Consider the following 23945-nt stretch of genomic DNA (forward strand, 5'->3'; position numbering starts at 1 on the left):
CCCGAGCCGAAAGCAGAGGCTTTCGGCTCGGGTCATGATCCCAGGGTCCTGGGATCGAGCCCCACATCGGGCTCTCTGCTCAGCAGGGAGCCTGCTTCCTCCTCTCTCTCTGCCTGCCTCTCTGCCTACTTGTGATCTCTGTCTGTCAAATAAATAAATAAAAATCTTTAAAAAAAATAATAATAATTAACATAAACAGCATTAGTTCAATTTATAACAATGCTTCACAGTGATTACATTAGAAGCAAAAAATTCTATCAATTTTGGGAGAGTGGAGACAGCACTGACCTTCTCCATCCCACGCCCTATAGATAACTACAGGTCTAACCTCTTTAATGTGACTTGTAAAGTTTTGTGCTCCGGACTCTCTTCACCTCTCCAGCCAATATTCTCACTGATGAGCTTGCCTTGGGCTTGAATCCTCATAAACTACATGAATGCCCAATTCATACAGTGGTTTCTCACTTACTGGTCTTTGAGCAAGAAGCCACTTTCTTGGCCTGGAATTCTTCTTTATCCTCTCTCCAGCTTTATCTGGCTAATTCTTTTTCATTCAGGTCCCTGCCCAGATTTAATTTTCTCTAGGAAGCCTCCTCTACCACACCATAAGATGTGGCATCCCTCTAGAGCATCCTGAAATTTCCACTATTATAGCACACATTCCATTGCATTGCAATTTTCTCTTTACTTCTCTAGTCATTCCTGGACAATGAGTTTTTTGAGATCATAAGCTGTCTGTGGTCACTGTTATGGCACACAACAGTTGGCACAGAATGGGCATTCATCATGACTTGTTAAAGGAAAAGGAAGTTGGAGAGCATTAAAAACTACTTAGTTAAACTCTTCCATATTTCTACTGAAGGATACTTTGGGGAAGGAAATAATGAAGTTGGCAGCATTACAATCAGCTATTATTTTTTATAAACACATTATTTTGGAAATGTGCATAAACATCAAAAATACAAAATGTATTTTGAAAAAAAATAAAATGTAAGAAACCTGACAAACATTACATCAACCACATTATTAAGGTCAACATCATCAGAGATAGGTCATGTACATACTCTTGATGTGATATGATGAAAATGGCACTTAACCTCTCTGGTTTTCCTTCCCGCAAACCCATAATCCTAGTCTAAACAAAAGAAAAACATCAGACAAATCCCAGTTGAGGGGCATTTTACAAAATACCTGACAATATTCCTCAAAATTGTCAAGGTCATCAAAAATAAGAAAAGTCTGAGAAACTATCATAACCAGGAGGAGCTTTTAAAGAGATACAATGACTAAATGTAATCTGATATCCTAGATGAGATTCTGAAACAGAAAAAGATAAAACCTAAGGCAATCTGAATAAAATAGGGAGTACTGTTAATAACAATGTATCAGTATTTCATTAATTGTAGTAAATGTACCATGCTAATATAAGATGTTAATAGGGAAAAATGGCTACAGGGCATATGGGAACTCTCTGTACAATCTTTGCAATTTTTCTGTAAATCAAAAACTAAAAGGTTATTTTTTCTAAAACAAAAAAGTTTTTTTTTTTTTTATGGGCAAAACATTTAAGTAGACGTAGCATCCAAAAATAAGTGTATAAATGCAACAAGCCCATGAAAATATTCTCAACATCTCCAGTCATAAGGCAAATGCAAATGAAGCCATAATGTAATGCCACTACAAACACATCAGAATGGTTTAAATGGGTAGCTCTTGCTGCCTGCAGTTTCTGTCCCCATTCTTTAATAAAACCATCTTTTGCACCAAAAAAAAAAAAAAAAGTGGTTAACATTTAAATATAAAAGAGTGAGAAAGTCAAGTGTTTGGGTGGACATAAAGCAACTGAAATTCTCAAATGTTGATTATGAGAATACAAAATTATATGGTTGCTCTAAAAACAAAGTGGCAATTTCTTATAAGTTAAACATACACTTTCCACAGATCCAGCAATTCCACTCCTAGGTAATGACCCAAGAATAATAAAATATATGCTCACTCACACATACATACATACCTATGTGCAATGTAAAATGATACCATCAATCACAAAAATAATGAGAATAAAAAAGCATTATCTCTTGAAAATCATGAAAACCCTGAAATAACCACAGGTTTATGTCCTTAGGCTACGGATGCTAAAATATTTCAGGGTAAGTGTCATGATGTCTGCAACTTATTCTCAAATGATTCAGCAAAAGAATAAAGGAAGCAGTAATGAAAAAAAGAAAGGGGGGGGGAGGAAGAGAGGAGAGAGGACAGCAAATGTGGCAAAATTGTTAAAAACTGGTGAATCAAGAAGAAAGGGAGGGAAGGAGGAGGGAAAGCAACAGATAAATATGAATGGTAAAATACTAAAAACTGGTGAATCAAGATGAAGAGATGAGTGAGTCATATTATTCTTATAACTTTCCTATGCATTTGAAATTTATGGAATAGAAAATTGGAGAAAAGCAAGATCAGAAATAGCACTGGTAAGGTGATACAAATTTCTCCAGGGGTCAATTTTTATTTATTTATTTACTTCACTCACTGGCTGAAAGTTAGCCCAAGTATTTATGTTGCCTGAGCACTTACAATGTGACTATCTTCACAGAACAGTCTGTGAACTGTGACATGTTTACTAAACTGTGAAGCGTTTATTAAAAGTTGCTCAGAGAGATGCCTGGGTGGCTCAGTCAGTTGAGGTTAGACCCCTGATTTCAGTTTAGGTCATGACCTTGGGTGTCATGAGATTGAGCCCTCTGGTGGGCTCCAAGCTCAGTGGGGAGTCTGCTTACCGCTTCTTCTCCCTCTCCCTCTGCTCCTTTCCCTACGTGAGCACTCTCTCTCCCTAAAATAAATAAAATAAGATCTTTAAAAAAAAAAAAAAAGCTGTTCAGATAGTTCAACCAAATTTAGGATTATATGTTTAATATCATTACAACCCAAATGTAAAACAAAAAATTCTATTAAACAACTTCTTTTTTACTCTATAGCTCTAGATAGCCTCAGTTTGTCCAGTTGTTTTGGAATCATATAGACATTTTCATTCAGGATCAATCTTAAAAGAAGGCAGAATAAGCAAAAACAAAACAAAACAAAAAAAAGTAACTAATTTTTCATTTAAAAGAATTGTCCCTCAGTCCCTCAGTCAGTTAAGCATCTGCATTAGGCTCAGGTCATGATCCCAGGTTCCTGGGATGGGATCCTGCATCAGGCTTCCTGCTCGGCGGGGAGCCTGCTTCTCCCTCTTCCTCTGCTGCTCCCCCTACTTCTTGTTCTCTCTCTCTCTCTCTCTCTGTAAAGTAAATAAAATTTAAAAAAAAAATTGTCCTATTGGAAGCCTGTGTTTATTTTAAAAATGGTACTGTTGCTCCAACATTTCTCCAAATCCCACTTTGGAGTTTCAAAGCCTGTTTGTTAATCTAATATAATCACTGTGGTTATTTTATTTTTATTTGTTTTATTTATTTATATATTTATTTAATTTTTAAAATTTGTCAGTGTGGTTTTTTTTTAAGATCTTACTTATTTAGGGGCTCCTGGGTGGCTCAGTGGGTTAAAGCCTCTGACTTCAGCTCAGGTCAAGTCATGATCTCAGGGTCCTGGAATCGAGCCCCACATCGGGCTCTCTGCTTCGCAGGGAGCCTGCTTCCTCCTCTCTCTGCCTACCTCTCTGCCTACTTGTGATCTCTGTCAAATAAATAAATAAATAAATAAAATCTTTTTTAAAAAAAAGATCTTACTTATTTACTTATTTGAGAGTATGTGGGGTGGGGGGTGCAGAGGGAAAGGGACAAGTAGACTCTACCCTGAGCCCAGAGCCAATGCGGGGCTTGAGCTCAGAATCCTAAGCCAAAATCAAGAGATGGACGTTTAACAGACCCAGGTCCTTCTAAGTGTGGTTACTTTAAATACAACCACATTTCCTTTAGACAAAATGGCATTTGAACTTGTGATGACTCAACTTATTTACCATTTTTTAACACATATGACTATATCTTTGAAAAATCATGTCTACTTTAAAAAATTAAAAATTGCTGTCATAAGCTCCCCCCTGCTTGTGCTCTATCCCAATCTCTCTCTTTAAAAAAAAAAAAAAAAAAAAAAAAGGAAAAAATAGTTGCCATCATATAAATTCTATTTTTAAAATAGTTCTGTGTCTATAAAATAAAAAACAAAATAAGAGCTCCTATTTTAGGCCAGGGGTTGGCAAATATTCTCTGTAAAGTTTCAGGCAGTAAACATTTTAGAATGTTAGAATTCTATGGATTCTGTCACAACTAATCAACTCCTCTATTGTAGTATGAAAGCCGCCACAGACAATACTTAAATGAATGAGCTTACCTTCATTCCAAAGAAATGTTATTTATAAAAACAGTTTGTGGAACACATCTGGCCCACAGGGCCCTTATTGGCAGACCCCTGTTTTAGGTAATAATGGATAACTGACATAAATACAGTTGATCCTTAAACATGGAGTGTATGGGTTCCTGCTCCCATGCAGTCGAAAATCTGTGTATAACTTTTGACTCCCCCAAACTTTAATTAATGGTAGTCTACTGTTGACCAGAAACCTTACTGATAGTTAACACATTTTGTATGTTACATGTATTATATACTGCATTCTGACAATAAAGTTAGTTACAGAAAAAGTTATTAAGAAAATTATAAGGGTAAGGTTGCTTGGGTGGGTCAGTTGTTTAAGTATCCAACTCTTGGTTTCAGCTCAGGTCATGATCTCCATGTCATAAGATGGAGCCCCATGTCTGGACCCGTGCTCAATTTGGAGTCTGCTTGTTATTTTTTCCTCTCCATCTCCTTCCCGCTTTGTCCCCTCCCCGTGCCCCACCTCCTGGTGTGTTCTCTTCCTCAACTAAATAAATATACAAACAAACAAACAAATAAGGGGCTCCTGGGTGGCTCAGTCAGCTGAAGGTTTGACTCCTGGTTTTGGCTCAGATCATAATTTTGAGGTCACGGGATCAGGTCCTACATTGAACTCCATGCTCAGTGGGGAGTCTGCTTCAGGATTCTCTCTCCCTCTGTTCCTCCTCTTAGTCACTCGCTCACTCTCTCAAATAAATAAATCTTTCAAAATAAATTAATTTGTTAAATCTTTTAAAAAATAAAATCATAAGGGAAATATATTTTCAGTACTGTACTGTAGTATATAAAATCTGCATGTAAGTAGATCCACACAGATCAAACCTATCTTGTTCAGTGGAAGACTATATACAGCCTTCCAAAGTAACAGCAATTCCTAGGATATATAATTTGGGGCTTAAAAAAATTTTTTAGCCACTGTTTAATCGTCAATATTAAGGCGTTTTAAAATCTTCTTTAAAAAAGCATTATTTGGGGGGACGCCTGGGTGGCTCAGTTGGTTAAGCAGCTGCCTTCGGCTCAGGTCATGATCCCAGCGTCCTGGGATCGAGTCCCACATCGGGCTCCTTGTCCCGCAGGGAGCCTGCCTCTCCCTCTGACTCTGCCTGCCACTCTGCCTGTGCTTTCTCTCTATCTCTCTGACAAATAAATAAATAAAATCTTTAAAAAAAAAAAAAAAGGCATTATTTTGGGACGCCTGGGTGGCTCAGTTGGTTAAGCAGCTGCCTTCGGCTCGGGTCATGATCCCAGCGTCCTGGGATCGAGTCCCGCATCGGGCTCCTTGCTCGGCAGGGAGCCTGCTTCTCCCTCTGCCTCTGCTTGCCATTCTGTCTGCCTGTGCTCCCTCTCTCCCCCTCTCTCTCTGATAAATAAATAAAATCTTAAAAAAAAAAAAAAAGCATTATTTTTTAACAGCATTGGAGTAAAGTATTGCATTGATGCTTCCTCTACCAGAGGGGAAACGATTACAAGTACAGTGTTTTGTTTTGTTTTGTTTTGTTTTTAATTTATTTATTTATTTGGGAGAGAGAGAGAGATCACAAGTAGGCAGAGGCAGGCAGAGAGAGAGGGGGAAGCAGGCTCCCGGCCAAGCAGAGAGCCCGATGTGGGACTCGATCCCAGGACCCTGATATCATGACCTGGGCCAGAGGCAGAGGCTTAACCCACTGAGCCACCCAGGTGCCCCACAAGTACAGTTTTATCATTCAATCAGCAGAAGCTGTATTTTGATCATTAAAAATAAAAATAAGCTGACCATTAAAAATAAAAGCACAATCCATCACCCACTGCTCCAAGAGTAGTATTGTAGATTCCATTCTTCAGGAAGTAATCTGAGGTCACCTCACTTAGTATCAATATAATCTTTAAAGGGGGGACAGGTACACAAATATAAAACCCAGCAAGCATACGCTCAAAAAACTCAATGTCAAAATGGCAATTTTGACCGATTACTGGTGAGTAAAAAATTAGTCTATCCAAAACATCAAAGAGAATACGAGGTGAAAGCAATCTACAGAGTACTTCTAGCATTGTTTATTCATTTCATTGCCATGTGGAAACAAACATATTTCCTTGGCATTCACAAATTTTAAAAAATAAAACTAAAAATGTTTTCTCAGACAGAGATTGATGTTTGCAAATGCTTGATATAAAGAGCAAGAATCATAAACAGTTCTAGTTAAACAAATGGTGCCTTTTTCTTTGTTCATTTAAAAACATTTGCTGGGGGTGCCTGGGTGGCTCAGTGGGTTAAGCCGCTGCCTTCGGCTCATGTCATGATCTCAGGGTCCTGGGATTGAGTACCGCGTCGGGCTCTCTGCTCAGCAGGGAACCTGCTTCCCTCTATCTCTCTCTCTGCCTGCCTCTCCATCTACTTGTGATCTCTCTCTGTCAAATAAATTAATAAAATCTTAAAAAAAGAAAAAACATTTGTTGGAATTAATTGTTACAATGTTTACACCTTCAAAGGAAAAGAGATAGGGAAATGCTATCTGCACTAACATTTCATACTTACTGGACTATTTTTCCCTTTTGACATTTCCTTACTACAGTAATGATTCTCAAATGCAATCTTGAACGCACCAACATCATCTGGGAATCTGTTAGAAACGCGGATCAGGACCCCTGCTCAGCTTCCTTGGCCCCTCCCCACACTTGTGTATGTATGTTCTCTCTCTCAAATAAATAAATAAAATCTTTAAAAAAAAAATTTTTTTTAATTTACCTTCAAATACAGAAGCACAAGAACACAATGCTTTCAGTTCTCTCTGTTTGGCCTTAACAGCTGCTTGATCAAAGAAATTACAGCCCTAAAAATTAACCAGCCCCTTCTGAATTAAAACAATTTTTAAAATAACTAAGGATGTAATTAATGAATGAAAACACTATCCTATGCACTGTATTGTAATAAGCATTAATGGGAGGTGACGTTATAAATTTAAAAAAAAAAAAAAAAAGATAGTGGGATAGCAGGCTAAGATGTTCAGAGGACGAGACAGCAGGGAGATCTGAGGTCAGCGGCAGGAATCTCCAGAAGTGGAAACTGAACTGGTTTTTGAAGAATGGATGTGTAGGGAGATGGAAATGAAAATTCCAGACAGGCAAATGCCATGAGCAAAGACTCTGAATATACTTGGTACATTTGAAGAATAGCCGAGTAGACCAATTTAGCTGAGAACATCCATATAGGAAAAAATTGGTAGACCGGGTCCATTTTACTGTGGTTTTAAATGTCAGGCTGGGGCATTTAATTTGTTCTAAGAGCAGTGAGGAACCATTTAAAATTCTAGGGATGTAATGAAAGTATTATTTTAGGAAGACTGATTTGACGAGATGTGTGGAGTAGGTTACAGATGGGCTTCTCAAATGGTAAAATGCTTATAAAATCACCTGGGATCCCATTAAAATGCAGATTCCAATGCAGTAGGTCTGGCATGCAGGCTAAGATTCTGTATTTCTAACACAATCCCAGTGATATCTAGCCTGTTCGTCCTCAGACAGCACTTTAAGTAGTGGAAGATTAGGGTAAAGTTGTAAATTCAAGATATCCCCTGAGGTCTAATACTGAACTAGGAAAAGAAAGCATGCCATAAAGAAAATATTTTTTTAATACAAAGAGACATAGCTAAAAGCTGATAAATTTTTTAAAAAGAGAAATAATACTAAAATTATATTCTATTTGTCTTTTTTTATTTTTACTTATTTATTTAAGAGAGAGAGATAGATCACAAGTAGGCAGAGACACAGTCTCAGAAGCAATTCAATGGAAACTTCTCAATAAATAGTATTGAAATAATTGGATATTCATGTGCCCCATCTCCCCAAAACAAGTGAAAGCAGAGGCCATTAAAAAAAAGAAGAAGAAGAACATAAGAGAATCTTACAGAAACCAGTACCAGAGAGCATGGTGGGATGTGTCCCAGGAAATGGAAAAGCACTAGACACTGCTCTCTGTGCTTCTTTGTTATATGCTTTCCCATCTCCTCATGCTTCCTTCTGCTTACTATCAGTTTGCCCATTAGGACTCTCACTCCTGACTGTGAATTAACTTTTAGTTAAGTCTCAGTTCAGATTCTCAGAAGAGGTGTGCCTGGGTGGCTCAGTAGGTTGGGAGTTGGCCTTCAGCTCAGGTCATGATCCCTGTTAGGCTCCCTGCTCAGTGAGGAAAAAGTTCTCAGAAAGAACCAGCTTGGATCAGTCTTTGGAATTGTTGACAGGGTCAGAAGTCCATCTCTGGTTCAACCATCTGTTACCCAGACAGAGACTTTCTTATAATATTTTAGAATCAATTGGTAAAATGAAGAGAGATAGTTGAGCATGACAAACAAACTGATGAACAAATTTGCTAAAATGACTGGCAGGAGAGACTCTCAGGTTCAGCTGAGGCCTCCATTGTTTGCGTAACAGATCTCAAGTACTTCCCTTGCTCTAAAGGTGTGCGCTTTTCTGAGCTGTTAAAACAATGAGAAACCAGTTCTGTCAGTTCTAAGGTATCATCCTCCTCCAGACTATATGAGTTGATGAAAAATTCGCTGAGGTGGAAGAAGCAGGTGGTGAGGTCTGTTACCTTGTTGCTATGCATTTCCTTCCCCCAGCCCACAGGCATGAAGCAACATGGGAGTTCTCATCCCTTAGAGGAGGAGGTTTTTAAGAGAATCACTTGGAGAGCTTGAAATTTGGTGGCACATGGAAATTATCTCACTTTGAAAATGCTCTAAGTGAAAGGCTGTGGCTACATTAGCCACAGATGAAAGAGCCAAGGAAGGAAGGCAGGAGAAAGAGATGCAGTCCCAGGAGGGAGCCTTACTCAGAGCTGATGTGGACGTAGGGTAGGAGCTGGACAAAGAATGATCCTACAAGAAGAAACTGACTTGGATTTAAAGGGTGCTTGCCTATTTAAAGAGCAACACCATCTCAAATGTGGACCCTCTAATGTGGATGAGATTTTTTTTTATCTAAGAATTATCTGAAATTGAAAGCTGATCAAAATTGTATCCAAAATGAAGGGAAGAGTGGATCTTCAGAGCTGTTTTAAATGGAGAATGGGGGTGCCTGGGTGGCTCAGTGGGTTAAACCTCTGCCTTCAGCTCAGGTCATGATCTCAGGGTCCTGGAATCGAGTCCTGCATTGGGCTCTCTGCTCAGCAGGGAGCCTGCTTCCTCCTCTCTTTCTGCCTGCCTCTCTGCCTAATGTGATCTCTCTCTGTCAAATAAATAAATCTTAAAAAAAAAAAAAAAAAAAGAAAGAAAAAGAAAAATGAAAGAAAACTCTATCTTTAAAAAATAAAATAAAATAAATGGAGAATGGGTTCGAGGAGGGTTTCTTGTACCCTTCTAGTCCAACAGTTTCTTTATTTTTTAATTTTCTTATTTTCCTGATAAGATAAAGCCCACTTCTTCATTCAGGTTATTTGAACATTCCAACAAGCTTAGGGGGTAAAGGGAAGAAACCACAAAGAAAGACACAGATATACAGAGGAAATGTATTATAAACTGTTGTTTTCTCTTTTGGTGAAAGAAAAATAATAAACTTTAAAATCAATATCCCACTCATAAGTAAAAGTGAGATAGAAAAAAAAAATTTTTTGAAAAAATGATTTTTTTAATCTAGCATTGATGTGTATATTCTCATTTCATGGGTACACTTTATTTGGGTATTACTACCATCCATTGGCAGAAAATCTAAAAGGAAAAACAAATATCAGGAAGGGCAAAACTTTACCAACAGGAAACTCAAGAAGCTGGGTTTAGGAGGGTGGATGGCCCACCAGGTCCAGGCCAGGTGGGTCAGTAGAAGGAAACTGTGTGCAGGAAAGCCCTGGAACTCTCCTCCAACTCCTGCAGCAGCTCATCCATTTAATTCTCCACATCCTCCCTACACTGAATGCACTGGCATAGCTCACAGATGAAGAATGCCCCCAGGGTGGCCTCTCTGTCACTGTTCTGGATGTCCTCATTGCTTACAGGCATGGGTTGGCAGGTCTCCTGCTCTCTGGAATTCCGATCTTCAACCATCTGGTCATTCGCTCTCTCTTCACAAATGAGTAGCAGCAAATCAAATACACCTTTGCTGTTCTGGAACATTTCTGGCCAGGGTTTGATTCTCTTATTTCTGCCTAATATATGTAAAATGCCATTCTTTCCTTCCTAAGGAGATCACTGTACATCTAACCTTAAGTAGTTTTGAAATCATAAATATTTGGCTCATAATGTGCTGGTCCAGTCAAAGTCATGTGAGTTCCTGTTCCAAAGAACTGGCCATTGAATTCTCATTTGCTGCAGATGTTGTGTACCTCCGTGCTCAGGTCTGGTTGCTCAAACGGACCACCACCACCTGCAGCAGCAGCAAAGATACCAACGTGCCCTCCAAAGGGCTCTTTAAACAACCTGCAAGTGCAAATCTATGTCACCCCAATGGTGGTTGCAGATTCCAGGCACTGATCAGTTGAAGAATAGTCTAGCAACCTGAAAACAGAACTTGGAGTTAAAGATTTGTTTGGTTTTTAACTTCTTTCTTTTTTTTTTTTTTTTAAAGATTTTATTTATTTATTTATTTGACAGACAAATCACAAGGAAGCAGAGAGGCAGGCAGAGAGAGAGAGAGGGGGAAGCAGGCTCCCCGCTGAGCAGAGAGCCCGATGCGGGGCTCGATCTCAGGACCCTGAGATCATGACCTGAGCTGAAGGCAGAGGCATTAACCCACTGAGCCACCCAGGCACCCCTTAACTTCTATTTCTTTCTTGAAATAAAACTGTGCTTCAGGGCACTTGGGTGGCTCAGTGGGTTAAGAGTGCCTTCAGCTCAGGTCATGATCTCAGGGTCCTGGGATTTGAGCCCCGCATTGGGCTCTCTCTCTCTCTGCCTGCCTCTCTGCCTACTTGTGGGGAGCCTGTTTCCCCCTCTCTCTCTGCCTGCCTCTCTGCCTACTTGTGATCTCTGTCTGTCAAATAAATAAATAAAAATCTTTAAATTTAAAAAAAAAAAAAACTGTGCTTCATTTGGGACTTAGAACCCAATATAAAACTTGCCAGAAGCCCCAGTGAAGTAGAAGAGAAAGAGGGAGATACATATTCTTCCATAAAAGCCATGCAAGATTTCCTAATGAAAGTTTATGACAGATTGGAGAATGGAGAATCTACCTAAATAGTATTATGTACTTCCATATTGTCAAGTAAAACCAATCCTGCTACCTCAGTTTTGTTTAGCTAAGCTAACTGAAGATAAGGACTATCCCAGTCCCACTCTTAGCTTCATCGCAGAAGCCCAGAAGCTGAAGCGGGAGGTCCGTCATGTAAACCAAAAGGGTTGCATTTCCTACTCTGTCTAGTCATCTGGCATTCCACTAAGCTTCTAAAAGATTCCATTGTAACCACAGATTCTTATCCAGTGTCCTAGTACATAATTTTGTTTATCAAACATTTCTCATTTTTCATGCTAACTGCTAAGTTAATTCATACAATTTTTTGTTTCTTCTTGCAGAGCCTTCTCCACGTCCAGCACAGTTCTATAGGCTTCTCGTGGAAGTTATATTTGAGTGTACAGCAGTGCAGATGATAAATGATATGTCCGTTAAAATATATCAGATGATAATAAATGTTTTATTAACAAAAAAATAGCAGGGGAAAGGAATAGAAGTTGCTGGGAAAATGAATTTAAAACAGGGGCTCAGAGAAGGCTTCCTTGAAAGGTTGACAAACCTTGAAAGGTTTGAGCAAAGACTTCAAGGTAGGAGCATTTTGGAATATTCAAGAAACAGCAAGAAGTTTATAGCTGGAACAGAAGGAGAGAGAGAGGGAAGGGTAAGGTGAGAGAGGGAAGAAGGGCCCGATCACTTAGGAACTCGTAGCTACTGTGAAGACTTTGGTTCTTACTCTGAATGAGATGGGAAGCCATTCAAGGACCAAGGAGTGACATGACCTGACTTATGTTTCAATAGGATCATTCTGGATAAAGATGATAGGGGATGGAGTGCCAGGGGCAACCAACCACCTGGGAGGCTCTTGAAACACCCCAGGCCACAGATGATAAAGGCCAGGACTATGGGTCAGGATGGGAGCCCCTGGAGGAAATGAGGATGGAAGGAGTAACCAGATTCTGATAAATAACCCCTGAACGCAGTACCAAGGTGTTGTTCTTGTATTTGGCATAAAGAAAACAGAAAGGCAAATGCAAAACAAATTTAAATTCAACAACTAACCTATCAAGGGGAATTTGACTATTTCAGGAGTACTTGATATTAGTGAAGTCTACAGGTACTTTTTAAATATAAAACTTTCAGGTATAGATATTCGGAAAACCAGAAAAGCCTTGAAACCATTTAAAATGCATATCAGATTCTTTGAAAGCATTTATGAATTTGACAAAGTATCTTCCACAAGGAAAGAATGCCCTAGAAGGAAAAGAAAGATATTAGACTTTTCTTAAAAAAAGAAATACACCCAAGAAGATATAAATAGAAAATAGCTGAAAATACACCTAGATGTCACAATGTGCCAGATTATCATCTGATATTTCTAATAAAGATCTAGTACCAAAAGTACCAAAGCTCAATGCTAAATGACACAAACCATTTTCCAATGACGAAAGGGCAATCAGTAGAAATAAGGATGCAAAAAGAAAAAAGCACAAAATATGGCATTAAATGTATGTGACTTTAAAAGAGATTAAGAACTGCATAGCATAGGTCTTCCCTCTAATATGATAACAGAGATAGAGACAGACAACTACAAAAAATGCTATGTATTCATGAAGGATAACATAATACAAATTTGAGAATGGAATAATACAAAGCAGGAGACATTTTCGAAATGTCAACAAACAGTGCCAGTGAATATTTTTTCTGCCAAGGAACAGCACGAGAGAATGTTTTATTCAAGAGTATCCAAGGAAGTAAGAAGTACATTTAAATGGGACATGTCTCAGCTACATCAAAAATTTTTAATGAAAAACAGAAAAGCAACTTCTGGGAATAAAAGCATTATATTTTTCTTCTGGGAATAAAAGTGATCTGCTATGTATACCCTCATAAAAAATGATTAGGGGTATCCCCTGCTTTTTGAAAGTTCATGTTATGCCACTTTGTTACTATGAAAGACCGAAAGAAATCCAAAGAGGATTTTCACTTTTAAGAAGGAAGGTGAAAAGCAAACGTAGTGTTCAGCATTTGTTTTGTAGCAAAACAAATTCATGCCACAGAGGCAGTGAACACCTGGAGCAGAGAGAGAGGCCCCATGAAGCTCCTTCCCAGCAACGACACTCAGCATCTAAGCATTAAGAAGTCATCACTTTGGGGGCGCATGGGTGGCTCAGTGGGTTAAAGCCGCTGCCTTTGGCTCAGGTCATGATCTCAGGGTCCTGGGATCACGCCCCGCATTGGGCTCTCTGCTCAGCAGGGAGCCTGATTCCCTTCCTTTCTCTGCCTACTTGTGATCTCTTTCTGTCAAATAAATAAATAAAATCTTTAGACAAACCATAAGAGACTCTTAATCTCACAAAACAAACTGAGGGTTGCCGGAGGGGAGGGGATTAGGGAGAGGGTGGTTGGGTTTTGGACATTGGGGACGGTATGTGCTATGGTGAGTGCTGTGAAGTGTGTAAACCTGGCGATTCACAGACCTGTACCCATGGGTAACATGTAAATTAACATTACATGTTAATTTAAATTTATAAAAAAAAAAAAAAAAGTCGGGCGCCTGGGTGGCTCAGTGGGTTAAGCCGCTGCCTTCGGCTCAGGTCATGATCTCAGGGTCCTGGGATCAAGTCCCGCATCGGGCTCTCTGCTCAGCAGGGAGCCTGCTTCCTCCTCTCTCTCTCTGCCTGCCTCTCTGCCTACTTGTGATCTTTCTCTGTCAAATAAATAATAAATAAAATCTTTAAAAAAAAAAAAAAGTCATCACTTTGAACTGTGTCCGTGAGCATCTGGGCTTTATCTTGATTTATTATGTGCATCCATTAGCAAGGTGTGTCCTAAGGTCTTAGAAAAGCCTAAAAGAGGTGACTTTTTGGGTCTGGGAATGCTAAAAAAAGTTTTCCGTATAAATCAATGGTAATTGCTTCTTTGCTTTGTGTCATTTCAGCTTATGAAAGTTATCACAGGAACATTTTGCTTTCAAACTGAGGGGGAAAACCTATACTTAGTATTTAATAGCTTAGTTCACAATGTTAAAATGAGACAGGACAAACAACAGAGATTTAACAATTATTTTACTTTGTCATCAAGTAGCCATGATTATTAGCAGCACAAACATGTCTTTTTAGTCTTTGCTTTTTCCTTACCTTTCTCTTAAGTAAAATAAAGGAGGGTTGTTCTCTCCAGAGGGAGAAAAGGAGAATTACATATGCTCCTTTGATATTTAGGACAAATGTTTATACCACCCTCTTTTCCCTATCAAATTTGTCTACCAGCCTTGGGGATATCCTTTATGTTCCCTGATAACTTCTGGAATTTTCCCTCCAATTACATCACCCTTGACAACTTCAACATTCTGGTCCATGACTTTTAACAACCTGACCTCATATTTTCTCAGCCTGATTGACTTCTTGTCACCCTCCTTCCTTGGATGTCGAATCTGTTCAACTTCTCAGATTTTAAATAAATGCCCATTCCCAGCCATCACCTCTTCTCTGTCATTTCTCCCATTCTACTGAATCTGGTATTTGTCCTCAGAGTAATATAAACTCCATCAACTCTCACCTAGTGGTGCTATGGTTAAGGCTACAGATTGTAGAGTTAGTCTGCCTAGCTTTAAATCATGACCCTCCCTTTACTTGCTGAGTAACCAGAGACAAATTACTTAATCCCTCTATGCCCTAAATTTCTCAAAGGTTTCCTCTGAAGGTTAAATGAGATAATCCACATAAACCTGGCACACATTAAATCCGTGATGAACATTAGCCAGCAGTATCAGTCTTCCAGTTGGCTTCACTTGTATTTGTGGAGACTGGTCACCATACTTATCTTGGTTTTTCTCCAACTCTGCTTGGTACTAGTCACTTCCATTGTTCATTTATTTTCATCTCAGCTCCTGGATTGATTTTTTAAAATAATTTTTTAAAAATTTATTTGACAGAGACTTTGTACTTTCATTACAAGCCCTCTTATATGTGAGATCAAACAATACTACTGATATAATTGGTAAGAAAAACAGAGAGGGGAATGAATTTTTCAGATTTGGAGTTTTTGTAACTAATATACTACTTGTGGTAGTTATAATGTGGCCTGTTTTCTGTCTTGTCCTGGCAGCTTCTCTCTCATGTAGGGCTTGGTCTTGGTGTGAAAGCACATACATCTTAGACCATCCTAGCACCATCCCATAGAGCCTAGACATTCCAGCACCATCTGATCTTCTCATAGCTCCCTTGTGTTTACCTGAAATATTGAGCCCACAAAGCTTCTCCTCTTTTTGACTGACACCTTTTGACCGCTACCCTTAGATGAACTCTCTAAGCTTTACACACCAAGTGGGACTCCTTTTTGGGTCATCCTTTTGTAATCTGGTGTTTAATTTTGTTTGGGCTTTCTTGACCTCCTATCACTTGTGAATCTTGTTGCTCTCATGATGTGTACCCACCTGCACATATTTGGAAGTTTATACCTTGCTACCTAAACTTGTTATTTGTGGGTTTTAGATTTTTCTTTTTTTTTTTCTCTCTCTTTTTTGTTCTTTTTTTTAAGAGAGAGAGATAGAGCAGTGCCAGGGGGAATGGGGGTGGGACAGAGGAAGAGGAAGAGAGTGAATCCCAAGCAAGCCCCATGAGGAGCAGCAAGCCCCACGCAGGGCTCAATCTCATGACACTGAGATCACAACCTGAGCCAAAATCAAGAGGTGAACACTTAACAGAGAAAGTCACCTAGGCACCCCTAGATTTTGCTTATCAACTTGCTCTGTTTCTGTAGGAACATATGGGGATATTTAAAAACCATGCCACTTTCAGGACACCTGAGTGGCTCAGTCAGTTAAGCCTCTGAATCAAATCATTATCCCAGATTCCTGAGATTGAGTCCCACTTCAGGTTCCCTGCTTGGTGGAGAGCCTGCTTCTCCCTCTGCTTGTTTGTGTTCACATATACATATATATAAACTTTTCATAAATTTCAGAGATTTTAATCAGCACACTCCCCCAAAGCCCATTCATAACATAACTATTCTAGCTGAGGTCATCATCTTCCCACGCAGCCCCAACCAACGACCGACAGATAATCACAGCAGTGCTAGGGTCTAGTCATGTCTACCTAAGGCATGCCTTCTCTAACAGGTGATCTTTGCTCTGGAGTTCCCCAGTGGGTTGACTGAGACTTGGTTAGCTGTACATTAAATCCGAGGCTCTCACCATCCAATCTTGTTTCCTCTCCACTTTTTCAACGGGTGTGAGATCAGCATCCAAATCCGTGGGCTCTTCCTACTCAATCCATCTTCCTCCACCTTTATCTCTTGTAGGTGTCACATCCACTCCCCAACTAATACAAAAATACTTTGGGAATACATGGAAAGTTACACATTATAAAATTCATACAAGTAAAAATTAAACTGATAGCAGCACTGAATTAATTGTGTCTAGGAAAGGCATATTCTAAGCTTAATTATTTCATGCATTAGGAAATTAATAAATGTGGTAACAGTGGGGCACCTGGGTGACTCAGTGGGTTAAGCCTCTGCCTTTGGCTCAGGTCATGATCCCAGGGTCCTGGGATCCAGCCCCACATTAGGCTCTCTCCTCAACGGGGAGCTTGCTTCCTCCTCTTTCTCTGCCTGCCTCTCTGCCCACTTGTGATCTCTGTCAAATAAATAAATAAAATCTTTTAAAAAAAGGAAAGAGAAATGTGGTAACAGTGATTTATGTATTGATAAAAAACAACTAAGGCCACTGCAGGTTTGAATAAATTTTCTAGATGCTGAAATCTTTTCTGTGATTTAACTTGAGATTAGACACTAAAGTAGCTATTTGAACATGTCTTTATTTAGAGGAGCCAATTTATTTTAAAGAGAATATTCTCATCTCACAACTGAAAGTAATAATGGGATAAATGGGAGGAGCAGGGCAAGTGCTGCAGCTGGGGTCCAGCAAATAGGAGAGTCAGTACAGACACTAAAAATATGTCTATCAGAAAAGATTCTTGAAGTTTCTTTTGAATATATTTTATGTTTGTGTTCATGAGACATATCTGTGAAAATGGAAAGGAAAAAGGAAAAATTCCTGACATGGCAGTACTGAAATACACACACACACACACACACACACACACACACACACACACACATCTCTGCCACATAATACATTAACTTGATAATCAGAATGTAACGGAAACTCTATATGCTCCAACCAACCCAGATCATCTCACACAATCAGCTGAACATAACCACTCTTCCTGTTTTGTTAGATGCGGGAAGTTATAATGTAATGTTAGAGGTATATTTTGTATGTGTGTTTAGGCTGAGGAGATTAGTTGGTCATTCAGTTTCAACCATTCAATGGTAATTTAGGATGAAATTATTACACTAGTTTTGAGCTGATAACTGTTTGGTAGAAGGCACCATCGCTTCCTTCCTATTTTAAACTGCCATCCAATACAATAGTTTCCTTTTGAAGCAGATCTTAGTAGATTTGAAACATTTCAAGGATATAAATTCAAATTATTGGACATTTGGGTGGCTCAGTTGGTTAAGTGTCTGTCTTTGGCTCAGGTGGTAATCCCAGGGTCCTGAGATGAAGTACCACATTGCTTCTATCTCTCTTTCCCTCTGCCCCACCCCATGCTCCTTTTCTCTCTCAGATAAATAAATAAAATCTTTTTAAAAATTAATTCAAATTATTATCTCTTATTAATAAAACATTTTAAATAATTACACAGTCCTCCTGAACCTCCAGCATGACCTCTCTCCTGCAGGTTTCCATTTTATACATTCTCCTTCCCAGATTATTTTCTTCCTTACTCTACAAATTCTCAACTTTCTACTTTTTTCTCATATCTTTCACATCTTTTCCACAACTCTCTACTCTCAATTGAGGACATTGCCTCATACTTCCCTGAGCAAATAAAATCCACCAGAAGTTGCTCATTTTGTGGGGGACACAGACCACTGCAGCCTTGTGGCCCTCAAGGAGGGCCCTTCTCACTCCATTTTGCCTTCACTGGACTGGCCATCAGCTCACCCTGGAGCATGGTACAGAACTCAGGGATGCACAGCCAAGCCAGGTCTCAGGATTCTAGCCTCCAGGAAAAATCTTGCCATGACTGATAGGGCCCCAGATAAAAATTCAAACCTTCAACCTGTTCTCTTTTACATCCCTGAAAATGAATCACCATTGGAACAAAAGTTAAGAGAATTAAGACAAGCACAAAAATGGAACCAACAGTCTAGGCAAACCAGAATTTGACATTTTGTAAGGAAAAGGAAGAATTTATTAACTTATAACTAAAAGTTAAAGGCCTGGGATGGAGAGCTAGAGCAGGTAAAAAAGCAACATTACGTACAGAATAAATGGCTGACTTTGTAAGGAACTTTTAGGTAAAAATTTTCAGAAGCACATTATTATAAAAGACTGGTACAAGTGCAATTTTCCCATCACCTTCTTCATGGGAAAAATGGGCCTGGGGAGGGTTTGGAACAAGCTTAAACCAAAACAAAAGAAGACTAGCACTTAGAGCTCACTTTGTCCCATCCACCAGTGGCCAAGTTTCTAGGAGAAGCAGCTGCTTTGGGAGTCCATTTTATGAGGGCTCTAAAAACCTGTGAGTAAGGGGTGTCTGGGTGGCTCACTCAGTTATGTGTCTGCCTTCAGCTCAGGTCATGATCCTAGATCCCTGGAATGGAGCATGTCATGCTCCTGTAAGGAGCCTATTTCTCCCTCTCCCTCTGCCTCTTCCCTCTGCTGTGGTGCTTGCTATCTCTCTCTCTCTCTCAATAAATAAAATCTTAAAAAACCAACAAACCAACAAACCTGTGAGTGAACTGAGTTCCATGCTTCTTCATGGGGGCTTCCTGGCTTATGTCAGAACAGACTACGAGAATGGGGATGCTGGTGAGCCAGACTCTGTTCCAACTGCGGATTCCAAGCTGGTCCTTGGTCATAGACATGCTATTAAATAAAGCCCAAGCATGTGTACCTGCAAAAAGAGGGGAAAAAAAGTTTCTCATTTTTGGATTTCTAAATCTGTATGTCTTCTTCCCTCCTGTTTCAATGTAGGAAGTGTCTTTCCTCCTACTATTTCACTCCTGCTGTGGATCCAATCCCTTACTCGCCATCATCCCTCCCTTTCTAATGAATAATCCTGATCCCAAAACAAAGATGTCATCTGTAAAAGCCTCTTCTTGACTTCTATCCTCTTTAAACTACGTTTCCTTCTTCTGTCTCCATTAATAGAAAACTTCTTGAAATATCCTTTATCTCTCTCTCTCTGTCTCTACTCCTTCACCAGGTCATGCTTGAATCCTCTTCAATCTAGCCTCTTTGTCCCACCATCCCTCAGACATTGTGTATCAGAGTCAATGGTTACTTCTATACTGTCAAATCCACTGGCCACTTTGGCCCTTATCTTTCTTGATTCTTTAGCTGTATCTCTCTGGAATGCTGGAAACATTCTCCCCCTTCAGCTTCTGTGATGCCATTCTGCACAAAGAAGAGTTAGTATAGCAGGCCTGAGATTGCTATCCTTTGAAGGGGCTTGCAAGGTTGGCCCTTGGCTAGCATTTGAAAACTTGATTTTCAGTAGTTTCTCTTTTTTCCTAACTGATATTGATGGCTTACTGTGCCCAGACAGAGGGTAACTCTGTTCATGTAACATGATCGGATTCAGATAAAAATCTTGGGCACTTAGTCTCTAATGGGCTTCCTTGCACAGAAACATCACATACATATTACTGTGTTTTCAGTAATAGGGGAAGAGTGTGCTCTATATGACCCCTCACAGGAAAAAAAAGGCATTAAGGAAGCCTGCTCATGGATTCTTCCAGACTCCACCTGTGTCTTTTTCTCTCATGATCTGGCACAATGAATTCAGCGCAGCACTGGGACAAGTCTTAGCCATCAGTACAACCAACTGATGATTCCGGTGAACCTCCTGGTGAATATCCAAACACAGAGCTGATCTTTATCACTCAATCCAGGTTTTCCTTTTCTGATACTCCTTTACTGATATCTCCTACTCTGTTCCACTTGGAACCTCAAGGTTTTACTCTCTTCTCTCACCTGTTTTTCAGGTGATCTTATTTGGTCCCTTAACATTAAATATCATTTATATGCTAACAACTTCCAAATTGATATCTCCAGCCCAATTTCTACCCCTAAGTCTAGACACTAATACCCAAAAGCCTTTTTGAATTTTCACGTAGGATCGTGTAGGTGACCTTAGTATGGCCAGTATGGAACTCATGATAGTTTTTTCACAAACCTGGTCCCACCTTCTGTTTTCTCCATCTCATGATGAGTCTGCCATACATGCTATTACAAAAGATAGAAATCTGGGAGTCATCTATGACTCTTCCTTTCTCTCATACCATATTCTATCATCAAATTTTATTAGTTTTACCTTCAAAACATCTCAAATCTGACACTTCTGACTATTCCACTTTGATACAAGTCATTACAAGTCATCACCATTTCTCACTGGACTAGAGGGAAAAGTAGGTGTTCTTGCATTGAGAAAAAAAACTGGGCTTGATCAAGAAACAAAGAAGGTCATAGTACCTACAACAGAGAGAGTTATGGGGGGAGAGGAGGATCAAGATATGAGGAAATATTGAGAGGAGAGGGGTCTTTTCTTGCAAGCTTTGTTTTTTTAGTATTTATTACACAAATCTGTGCTCCCATATGGAAGCAAAACATCATATTAATTTTCTCTAATAAAATGGTCATTTATAAAATTAGTCCCAACTCAAATATTTTTCCATAGGAAACACCAGTAATTTTTTCCCCTACCCTATCTCATTCAGTTGCCCCCTCAGTTAACATCCTCATTGGTTTGAACTTTGAAACTGTGGTAATATCCCCAAATATAAATCAAGTGCAAATCAATGAATTGAAAGAATTTAACTGCACATTTTGCTACAAGTGCAAGATTTCGTGAAGTTAATGAAAGTGATGTTAAAGGAGTCTTCCAATCACACATAAGGCTATTGGCAAGTGAGCCCACAGTCATACCGGCTAACAAGAGGAGCAGAGAAAATAGAAAAGGAATGTGTTTCAAAAAAGAATAATTTGAATATCAAGCAATTAAGGGAAGTCATTAGGAAAACTCATGAGGCTCTTGATAATTTTGGTTACAATTACTTTCTGCCTATTAAGAGAATGAGAAAAAAAGAGGTCCCAGAATGGAGAAAACATTTGCAAGTTACATATATGGTAGAGCATTTATCCCCAGAATATATATAAAGAACTCCTGAAACTCAGTAAGAAAACAAATAAGGCTCCAACAAATTGGACAAAAGATGTTCATAGGCAATTCACCAATAAAGATACATGAAGGGTAAATTACTACTAAAAAAATTGCTCACCATTACTAGTCATTAGAAAAGTGCAGACTGGAAGCATAATGAGATACTATTACAGTCCTACTAGAAAGGCTAAAGTTAAAAATACTGACCATACCAAGGAGGCAAGGATGTGGAACAACTAGAAGCCTGGCACCTGGGTTGCTCAATTGGTTACGCATCTGCCTTCAGCTCACATTGTGATCCTGCGGTCCTGGGTTTGAGTCCTACAAGCCCTACGTTGGGCTCTCTGCTCAGTGGGGAGCCTGCTTCTTTTCCCTCTGCCCCTCTCCCCCACTTGTGCTTGCTCTCTCTCAAACACATAAATAAAATTTTACAAAAGATGTCTTGTACACTGTTGGTAAAAATATAAAATGGCAGAATCACATTGGAAAATACCTTGCAGTTTTTTAAAAGTTATACATATACTTACCATATGATCCAGGTTGTCTTCTCCCACTTCTTTGCCCATGAGAATAGGAAATAATGCCACACAAAGACCTATACATTAGTATTCATAGCCGTTTCATTTATAATAGTTCAAAACTGTAAATAATCAAAATGTCCATCCACAGATGAATGGATATGCAAATTGTGGCATACTCAAACAATGGAACGTGAATCAGCAGCTTTTTGAGAGGAAACTAATAAAATCACACCAAACTGATGAAGATCAAGCATGGTCACTTGACCAGCAGCAGCAGCAGCCACAGCAGCCAGGAATTTGTTTGAAAAGCAAATTCACAGGCCCCACTCCAGTTGTACTAAATCGGAAACTCTGAGGGGGAACCTCTCTAAACCACAGCTTTAGATTAATTTGCTCACGGTATCAGTAAGGGTTCTTGATGTCAGTCATCTCTACTATCAGTAACCAACTCTGGTTAACTTAAATTGCAGAAACTGGCAAGTATCAGGCAACTCACAGAATTGGTAAGAAATGCTAAGAAAGATTCTTAGGTTAGGGGTTAGAACCACGGGAGTGAGGGTAACAAACAATCTGGTTCAGAAGCTGCTACCACCACCGACACAGGCCATCTCTTCTCTGTGATATAGCGGGGACGGCACGCAGCTGCTGCTCCTGAGAAACAGCCACGATGCCAGGCTGCTTCTCTGTCAAAGATCTAGTAGCATCCATCATCCCTTAATTTTGGCATCACTTGGTCAAGACTTAAAGTACATGGTGGCAAAATCTGGATCACAGGCTGTCAGAGGAGTGGGTAGAGGGTGAATCTCAGTGCTTAGGCTTCTGAAATTGGAGGTAGGAGGCTACTTCTCACCAAGATCTAGACGGGAGGATTTCCCAAATCTAGCAAGTGTGTTCAGATGCTGAGGAGTCAAAAAACGATTACAGATGCCCAATACTGAAAATGATCTGAATAAAGTAAATTAGGTGTATTTTTAGCAGGACTGTGTTCTAGCAGAGTTAGTCAAATGTATTCTTTTTATCACTAGTTACGGGCTTAAGAACTGACCATAAAACTTACTCTTTGTTCATGAAAGTTATGTCTTTTTATCCAAGTATTGGCTCACGGTGGATCATAAGAGTGGATGGTGCCTTTCCACGGCATGTTTGAGTAAAGACTGAAATGAAATCACTGCATTTGAAATAATACTACCTCGATGAGACTCTTGGTAGTCTTCAAGTGTTGTTATTTAAAACTGAATTAACTGGACATTCATGGGCAAAAATAGGAATCCTGGTGGCACCTGGGTGGCTCAGGTGGTTAAGCATCTGTCTTCGGCTCAGGTCATGATATCAGGGTCCTGGTATCGAGCCCCATGTCAGCCTCTCTGCTCAGTGGGGAGCCTGCTTCTCCCTCCCCCTCTGCCTGCCACTCCCCCTGCTTGTGCTCTCTCTCTCTCTGTCAAACAAATAAATAAAATATTTTAAAAATATATGAATCTTGACCTAAATGTCACACTCATACAAAAATTAACTCAAAATGGATCATGGATTTAAATGTGAAACATGGGGTGCCTGGGTGGCTCAGTGGGTTAAGCCGCTGCCTTCGGCTCAGGTCATGATCTCAGGGTCCTGGGATCGAGTCCCACATCGGGCTCTCTGCTCGGCAGGGAGCCTGCTTCCTCTTCTCTCTCTCTGCCTGCCTCTCTGC

The 23945-nt window shown here is 39.6% G+C and overlaps 1 pseudogene; it reads right to left on the reverse strand.

Moving 5' to 3' along the window:
• Positions 1-10151: 10151 nt before the first annotated feature.
• Positions 10152-22966, reverse strand: LOC132022372 (RNA polymerase II subunit A C-terminal domain phosphatase SSU72-like; annotated as a pseudogene).
• Between the last annotated feature and the right edge of the window lie 979 nt (positions 22967-23945).

This window comes from Mustela nigripes, chromosome 7, assembly GCF_022355385.1.
Source record: "Mustela nigripes isolate SB6536 chromosome 7, MUSNIG.SB6536, whole genome shotgun sequence".
NCBI classification, from domain to species: Eukaryota; Metazoa; Chordata; class Mammalia; order Carnivora; family Mustelidae; genus Mustela; species Mustela nigripes.